Genomic DNA, 9462 nt, shown 5'->3' on the forward strand with positions numbered 1-9462 from the left:
ATAAGGGTGGCATATCAAGGAGAGGTGTCCCTTTGGATATAAGGGTGGCATTTGTGTGTGGAATTATTATAGCTCTTGCTATTATATCTCTTAAGATTACAATAGATTTGAGTTCTTACTTCTTTGTGATTTGAGGACTCAGAGATGTTGTTCTTATTAGAAATGATAGTATTGATGTTATTGAGAAGGGGAAAACTTGGCCTATGGCCAATGGTTTTGGATAAACTATGTTTTGGAACAAATGATTGATTTAAGAGATACCATAGAGCCTCTGGTTGTTCCTTGAAAGGAACTAGAGGGGCTCTAGTTGGTCCTCATAGTAGAACCAGAGGGTTCTGAATGACGGTTTGAAATTTATACAAGTCTTTTACTAAGGTTTTATCTAAACAAGAGGCTCTATATCTTTTAGATAAGAGCTCTGTGTCTAAATCATAATTTAAGTTATTTTAAGATTTCATACTTAGGAAATTTTCTTACAAAGGAAGATAGACCAGAGGGGTTCTGGTTGGCCATCGCGTTGGACCAGAGGGGCTGGTTGGTCTTGCATTTTGAGCCAGAAGCTTTGGCTAGTAGAACCAGAGCTCTGGTCATACAAGATCCTTTTAAAAATATGTTTTTATTCTTGGGAAAGTTATTTTATTATTAAAGATGATCTATGAATGTTTGAGAGTTTTTACTTAAGTAAGAGACTCTGGTTGGCTTAACTAGAAGCTCTGGTAGAGGAACCAGAGGGGCTCTGATAGAGGAACCAGAGGGGCTCTGGTCCTCTTATTTGCTAAAATATTTTCTAAGTCTAGTCTTTGGAACCAGAGGTCCGATGGACACAAACAGTATGTGGGTTTATATTCATTATGTGAAATGATTTTATTTCAATAATATTTTAGTGATTTTCACCCTACAACTACATGGAAAAAGGGATCTCACTAGACCTATAGGTCTAACCCTCATTTTGTGTTTTCAAATATGTATTGCAGGCAATGCTGAGTATAATGATAGTAAGGGAAAAGACAAATTATGAATTATCTCTCTATATATGCTTAGCCTTATGAAGATCGATGGATGCATTTTGATACTAGATGATATGTAGTACAAGAGCATGTATTTTGGAATTTTTGAGTTGTGTATTTTGTATTATGGCTTCTTGTACTTTGGACCTTTCTGGGCTTGAACATGTATTTTGTGAATGAAATATGTGTTATATGCAATGTGAGTTTGGGGGTGTTACATCTTATTTGTCTCATCTATCTTAGAACTATGGACCCATCTCACATCAACTTTGAGTATTCATAGATGCTCTTGTTATTCCCAATAAGACGGCTCGGTAACAAATCGCTTCTCTCATTCACTACTCTTTATACAAATGGATCTAAGCAGAAATGTTGTTCTCTTTTTATATGAAATATATGTTATATGCAAATGTGGAGTTTGGGGTGTTATAATTCTCGATCCTAGTTAGGTTATGTCTTTATCATGAATGAAGGTGCAGTTGATTAGAGGAGTTCGAAGCAGAGCACAATGGCGTAGTCTACAGTAGAATCAAAATATATCACATCCTCAGAGGCAGCTCAGGAAGCTGTCTGGATAAGGAAGTTCATTACTGAACTCGACGTAGTACCCATCATTGAAAAACCTATAGAGATGTACTATGACAATGTTGGTGCTTTGGTACTTGCAAAAGAACCGAGAGTACATAAAGGTAATTGACATATTCTATGGAAATTTCATTATGTTCAGGAAGTTGTCAGAACAAATGAGATTAGTGTTCTTAAAGTTCTTACATATCGGAATCTAGCATACTCGTTTACAAAGCCTATGCCTCATGCTAAGCATGAAGAACACTCTAGAGGTATAGGACTTCGTTCCACTAGTAGTTTGTTTGAATTTTAAATTCTAGTATTTGAAACATAAACAATATTATTTGAGGTTATTGGTATACTTGGTATGACAATCTTCATCAAATATTACTGTATTAGGTATTAGCATGTTTAATCCATGATTAACAATTGGTTATTCTATGCTTCCATAGTCGGTCATGTTATGGGAATAAATATGAATTAAGACTAACGTGAATATTGGTAAATATTCATTGTTGGTAAATCTGTCATGTTGAGAACCAAATTCATGTGTATTTGCTCTTGATGAATATTGGATTGACCCAATCTCAAGACGTTACTTCATGGATCTTCGTCATTGAAAAGATCTACTTACAAATTCATGAATTGACGGCTTACGCGAAGGATTTCATTCATTCTTACGTATGATGTAATGATTCTAATTTCATCATACGAGGGAGTATGTAATAATGAATGAAATGTCCAATTCCGAACATTATAAGGGGAATTTGATGTAAAGATCAAGGGGGAGTAACTTCAATGATGGCAAAAGACTCAAAAGGAGTGCGACTGGAGATGATTACAAAAAATTATTTCGATGCTAAAATGACTGAGAGATGTTGAATGTGAAGATCCATTTTACAACAGTTTACTGAAGATCAATTCTGAAGTTTGTTATTGTTTCTGATCTACATTGTTAAAAGAGAAGATCATCGTTGTTCTACATTCGAGGGGGAGAATGTTAGAAGATCTTTCTCAACAAATGATTGTTTGAAGATTTCATGTTGAAGATTGTTTTTGAAAAAGACATAATGTGCTTAAAGCATCAAAGTTCAAACGAGACTCAAAGCGCGAAAATTCTTTCAAGTCAATACAAAGGGGGAGAATGTTAGGAATGAATTTCTATGTAAAATTGTATTCGTCTTGAAAGATAAAATTGTCTATAATTGTATAAAAGTCATCATGTTTGACTTTTATTAGAGATGTTTGACTTTGACTTTGTCTTGTAGTTTGCCCCTATATAAAGGGTGTTTGGCTTTGTAATTTGCAAGAGAGAGCTTCATTTGATAAATTCAGAATACGTATTGAGAGTTTGACCATGACTTTGATTGTTGACTTTTTCTCTCTCTACTCCTTCTAGTGTTCTTATTAAATAATATAGATCTGCCATTGTTGATTGAAGCATTCATAGAAGATTGATTGTTAGGGGACTTATAATTGGTATTAGAATGACTGGATCATCATGTTTTGAGGTAGTCATCCGTTGTTTTGAATAAGATAGTTAAAAAGGCTATTATTGGATATAGTGTGAATCTCACGATAATCATATATAGTGAAGATGGAATTTGTTCCTCTACTAGATGAGAGTATGATATCACTGGGGCCCTTGAAGAATCAAATAGATATGAGTGTATAGCCATACCCAAACGATATTGACAGTTGGTCAATCTAGTTTGATGATCGGATTCGAGTTCTAGATCAAGAAACCTATCATTGAACTAATATGAGGATGATTAGATCTATGCCTCAAGTTCAAATTGATATCAATAATAAAAGGGACATAAGACAAAAGATCATGTACAAATGAATGTATGTTTTGTAGAAACTAACATTCGTATGTAGTTAAGGATTGTGGTGTGCTGCTAGACGTTTACTGCGGTCTATATAGTTAATTAGCCTTGAACCATGCACAAGTGGGAGTCTGTTGGATTTATGTGCAAGGAATAAGACTGTTTGGTGTGAACTATATTACTGGTTACATATGAACCTATGGGATCACACACAAAGAGCAATAATAATACCAATTACATAATATATATGTGATATGATTATGATTCAATCAAAAATGGTAAAAGTTTATTTCAAAATTATTTGGCTAAGTGAGTCAAAATAATGTCTAAGAAATAAAATATGGAAATTAAAAGGTTTTATCATTTAAAATAATTTAAATAATATTAAATGGACCAAATTAGTTTAATTAGATTAAACTAAAAGAAAAGGCTTAGGGTTCATATGATGAAAATGCACATGAAAGTGGTTATTGATACGCACTAAGTATTTAGTGCTTAAAGCACCATTTTATTCTCTTTTAGATAGGTTATTTTCCATTTATATCCCAACTTTGAGTCATTTTATCTCTTTTCTCTATTTTTATGCTAAAGTGAATGATGAACTTGTTTTTATTGGATTTTGGTCTAAATTGAGCTTATTTTGGATATATTGAAGCTAGTTGATGCTGCGGAATATGGTAGCATGACCTGATGGTGGAGAAAGAGATGGATGAGACTTGGAGTTGACCGACAAGACCATGGGATGACTTTTAAAAGGCTTCTAAAGTTGGAATAGCTGTGTTATGATCAGATTAGCTGGAGCTTGTTAAGACTAATTTAGTTGCTTTTTAACTATTAGTTTACTTTATTGTACTTTTAGTTTCTTTAGGACTAAGTTGGTGTGAAATATCCATTTTACCCCCATATAATCTCTAGTATAAAAAGGGATGATGGGTTTAGTATTCCACACACCTTACACCATACTGCTTACTTCATTGTTCTTTTGTTTCTCTCTTCAAGTAGGTTGCTATACTACTTGAAGAGAACAAGTTTCTTAATATTATTAATCTTTTGGCTAGTTTCGAGTTTCTTTAATCGCTTTATTTATTTTCTCGTTCTTAATATTCCGTCATTTATTTATTTACGCTTACTTGCATTTTATTTACGTCATTTATTTATTACGCTTTCCGCATTTTATATTCCGTCATTTATATTCCGTATTTACTTTTCGCATTTATTTTATGTCTTTATTTATCACACTTTATATTTCTTGTCATTTAGTTTTCGTCATGAGTAGCTAATTTTATTAGCTCGGGTGTATGACGAAAAGGGTGAGTTTGTAAATCAAATATAGTCGACCATTTCATGTACCAACAATGTTTTACTTTTTCATTTCAAGTTTTATAAAACCAATGACACTTCTTGACGAGTTGATCACTTTGAAAGTGTTAAAGTGCCATGGACTCTAAGCCGAGCCATTGATTGCACGTCAATTTGGATGATATGGGAAGTAGACTTGAGAGAATTGCTAACAAAGAGATTTGTTGTCCGTATTTTCTAAATTGTTAATTCTCGACGGGTTGATCACTCTAAAGTGTTAAAGTGGAATGGACTCAGAGATGAGCCATTCAGAACACGTCAACTTGAATGATATGGGAATCCACTCGAGAGAGTGATTTTTAACAAAGAGACTTGTTTATCCATTTATTTTGAAGACACCATTTGTCACTTTCACTGGTCTGGATACTTCATAAAGATATGAGTTGAAAGCAAATATCAGTGCATTGGTGAAGTCCGAGAAGAATACCTTCAAAATAATTGGTGAAAATAGTTGTTACTGATTGCATGCTGTAGCAATTTGTCAGCATGGTTTCATGCTATAGCATTTTGACAACATTGGTCTACTGGAAATAGTATTTACATCTCACCCGAAAAGTCATACACCCCAGCTTGCTTTTATTATCTGTTATCTCCTATTAATTTTTAGTTGTGTTAACTCAGTTCAAATCAAAGTCTTCAAATTCGCCTTCTGAAATCATTTTCTTAACTTTACTTTCCTCTAAACTTTTACTACAATCCCTGTGGACGATATCCGGTACTTGTACCAGTTTTATTACTTGAAAGACGATATTGGGACTATTTGTATACTTGCTTTTAGTCCTGATTGTAGTCTGTGGTGTGTTAGCACGCACGCGATCAGTTATAAAAGAAATAGGGTTTAATGGACTCAAACAGGTTATGGATTTATATGTAAAATGTGAAATGATTTTATTTGAATAAATGTTTTGGTGGTTATCACCCTGCAATCACATGGAAAAAGGGAATCTCACTAGACCTTTAGGTGTAACCCTCAATTTTGTGTTTCAATATGTGTTGCAGGAAATACAAAATATAATGATAGTAAAGGAAAAAGGAAAATGTGAATTATTTCCCTATGTGCTTAGCTTTGTGAAGAGCATATTTGGATATGTTTTGTAAGATAGATATTATGAATACAAGAGCATGTATTTTGGAATTTTTGAGTTGTATATTTTGTATTGTAGACTCTTGTATTATGGACCCTTGTGGGCTTGAACATATGTTTTGTAAATGAAATATGTGTTATATGCAATGTGAGTTTTGGGGGTGTTACAGAGTTGGTATCAGAGCCTGAGTTTAAGGGATTTAGGTATTCACATGCATGATGCCTAGACTTAAACTGTTTCATTGCATATTAGGGTCTCAGACATTGTTAACACCTTTGAAATTGTTAGACCCCATAACTCATATTTGTAAAAGTAATGAAAAACAACAAGTGTGAAAGAGCAGAAGGCTGATGGAAGACTTCCAGGCAAAAAGACTAAGTGTCCAATACAACCAGAAGGCCGATGAACGTTTAGAGGTGCGATGAACTGCGCATCTTCATAACCCCTCTGGTTATCAACACTTGAAGTCTTCCACGACAGTTCAACCAGAGGCACCCGATGAAGAAGATATCAAGACATGGTTGAACAATGCCCCATAGAAGACAGCCGGAGATGACTAATCGACCGCTGGATTCTCCAAAGATTTACTTTGCTTTATTTACTTTCCATATGTCTAGATAGCTTTCCTTTCCATAAGAGATTTTCTAAATATCTTCCATAAATAGCAATCTCCTTAATTAGCTTTCTAGTATAAATAGACTTTACGTTTCATGTAATTCTTTACGCTTTTCGCCTAATCATTTGAATAAAGTGAATCATTCGGCACTCAAGTATATTCTTGAATATTCATATTTGTGTTCTTGAGTGTTCTTCATTTATTCATCCACATGACATATTTAGGTTATTCATAGCTTAAATATTACTGTTATTGAGAGATCTTGGATCAACAATTGGTATCAGAGCCAATTGATTGTTCTTCAATCAAAACGATCGCATCTAAATCTCTCAATTCGTTTTTACCATTCATTTAAAATCAAGTTCATATTCATCTTCTCTAAAAAGAGCATTTTTTTCTTCAAAATCTTCAATGGTCAACTGAAATTCTGCATATAGTGTAGGTTCCCTCACCCAACCTCCAACTATTCAAAGAGAAAAGTATCTACAATGGAGGATCAGGATGGTGAACTTTCTAGAGGGGATGGACAAGAATCTCCTCAGATCTGTCATGGAGGGTCCCTACATTCCTCAGACTCTTGTTCCAAGAGTCCCTGGAACGAGCACTACAACAGAAGTTGCCGCTTACTTCATGCCCAAGGACGAAAAGAATCAGGACGAGGATGACCTGGAGCATGTATAGGCAGACATAAAAGCTAAAATATTGATCATAATGGCCATTCCCAATGAAATCTTTCAATCCCTCGACGCATGCACCGCAACGAAGGAAATATGGGACGAGTTGGCTAGTCAACTGGAAGGAGGTGTGAAAACTAAGAGGAATCGTAGGGCTCAATGCCTCAGCGACTACACTAATTTCAAGGCTCTCGGTGATGAACCGATTCAGAAGACCTATGATCGTTTCAACACATTGATTAATCAATGTTGCCGAAATGACATCTCCAGGACAAAGGAAGAAACGATGTTCTATTTCTCAAGAGTCTCAGTGATGAGTGGACTCAGCTGTCGATGTCCCTCCAAGCAAATCAAGACTTAGACAGTTGGTCACTTCATGACGTCTATGGAACTCTTGCTGCATAAGAAAAGGACATTATAAAGAGAAAAGTGTCCATCGGTGGACCTCTTGCCCTTGCTGCAGAAGAAAAAGATATTTCAAGAACCTCCACCAGAGAGCACAGGAGGAAAAACAAGAAGGCACTGGTAGTAGAGTCAGAATCCGAAGACGAGCCATATGATTCTGTTGATGATCTCAAAGCCTTTGCTAAGTCTCTGGCCTTGATAACGAAACAATTCTAGAAGAAGTTCGTTAGGAAGCCATTTGAAAGAAGAGACTCTAGAAGGGAGAACTTATATGAACAGAAGCCAATGAAGTTCCATCAGAAGGAATAAAGAAGAGAGGGAAAAGAAGAAAGAGAAGAGAGAAGAGAAGACAAAGACGGTAGGAAAAATGATCTTTGCTGTTATAGATGCGGGAAGATAGGACATTTTTCGAAGGAATGCAGAGGACGCTTGGTGACGGATACTGACTACAATAAGAACAAATACAAGTACAATCCGAATAAGTGAAGCCTGATGGCTGAAAAGGAAAATTGGGTGTCTGATTCTTCGTCTGATGAAGAAGACAAGGCACTCATATGCTTCATGGCCACGTCCAATGCAGAATCCGCCTCTGACTCTGATGATCAGGTATGTGACTCTTCCGTCGATGAAACCAACTCTGCTCCTTCAAAGCTAGAGTTATAGGTCATGAAACTTTCAGAAGATTTCCTAAAGCTTAAGGAAATATTAAATTTTGAAAAATTTGAAAGAATAAAAGCGGAAAACGAAGTCAGTTTCTACAAGAGAGAGACTGATCTTCTCACCGAAGAAACAGCTGAACTGGAAAAAGAAAAGACCCGCATCGCATCTCTCAAAAAATCAGAGGAAGAAAAGCTTCTGGATTTTAATAAGAAAATAACAAAGGATTTAGAAAAGAAAGTAAAAGCCTTAAAGGAATCCGAGGCAGAAAGGCTAAACTAGTGGCTCTTAAGGATTTCTTCCAAAAAGAAAGGGAGATTCTTCATCAGAGGCTTCAAACCAATGAACTCCTGATGAAGAAATACAAGGATGCCCAAGACGTCTACGAAAAACTTAACGATCAAAAGGATTATCAAGGGATTGGGTTCAATGATCTAGATTGTTTGATCGAATCCAAGAAATCCACCCTTGAATCCACTTTCAAACTTGGATGCATTGATAAACATGTTTTATTACATGCTTAAAGTACCCATTTCCTTTGTTTTATAGGTAGATTCTTCTAGTTTATCCCAACCTTGAGTCATTTTTACTTCCTTATTTTCCATTTATTATGTTTGGAGCTAAATATGGTGATGGATTTGTTTTTACAACAATTTGGGGGTAGATGATATTTTTGACTCACAAATACTGCACTATGATGTTGCAGCATTCCAACAGCATTGATCTGATCTGGTTTGGCTTTTTGGAGAAGTGCTTAATAGTTCAGCCATTGTTAAGAAGGAAGTCTTAGCTGAAGGAACCGTCGTTTTTGCCCTCAAACAGCTGGTGAAAAGAGTTGGAGAAGACTTTTTGGGATGACATTTTGTGATTGAGATGATGCCTCCTTCCTAGTCCCTTCATATGTATTTTCACCCCTTTTTATGTTTTTGTCTTTAGTTAAATTGTGGGTATAAAAGAGAGCCTTGGGGTGCCTCTTTAGAACCACTCCTAGACACTTGATCTTCCATCTTTTGCTCCAAAACACTCTCAAACTCTTAAGTTTTATATTTATGCAAGCTTTTAAGTTTTTATTTAAATATTGTTCTTCATCTTGAGGTGCTGTAGCATTATCAGTCTTTTATTTATTTACTTTTATTGTCATTTACTTTTCGTCTTTACCTTCTGTCATTTATATTCAGTTATTTACATTCGGTTATTTACATTCATGCATTTACTTTATGTCATTTATTTATGTCATTTACTTTCCGTAATGAGTAGCTAATT

Source organism: Cynara cardunculus (assembly GCF_001531365.2).
Source record: "Cynara cardunculus var. scolymus isolate 2C chromosome LG 9, CcrdV1, whole genome shotgun sequence".
Lineage (NCBI taxonomy): Eukaryota > Viridiplantae > Streptophyta > Magnoliopsida > Asterales > Asteraceae > Cynara > Cynara cardunculus.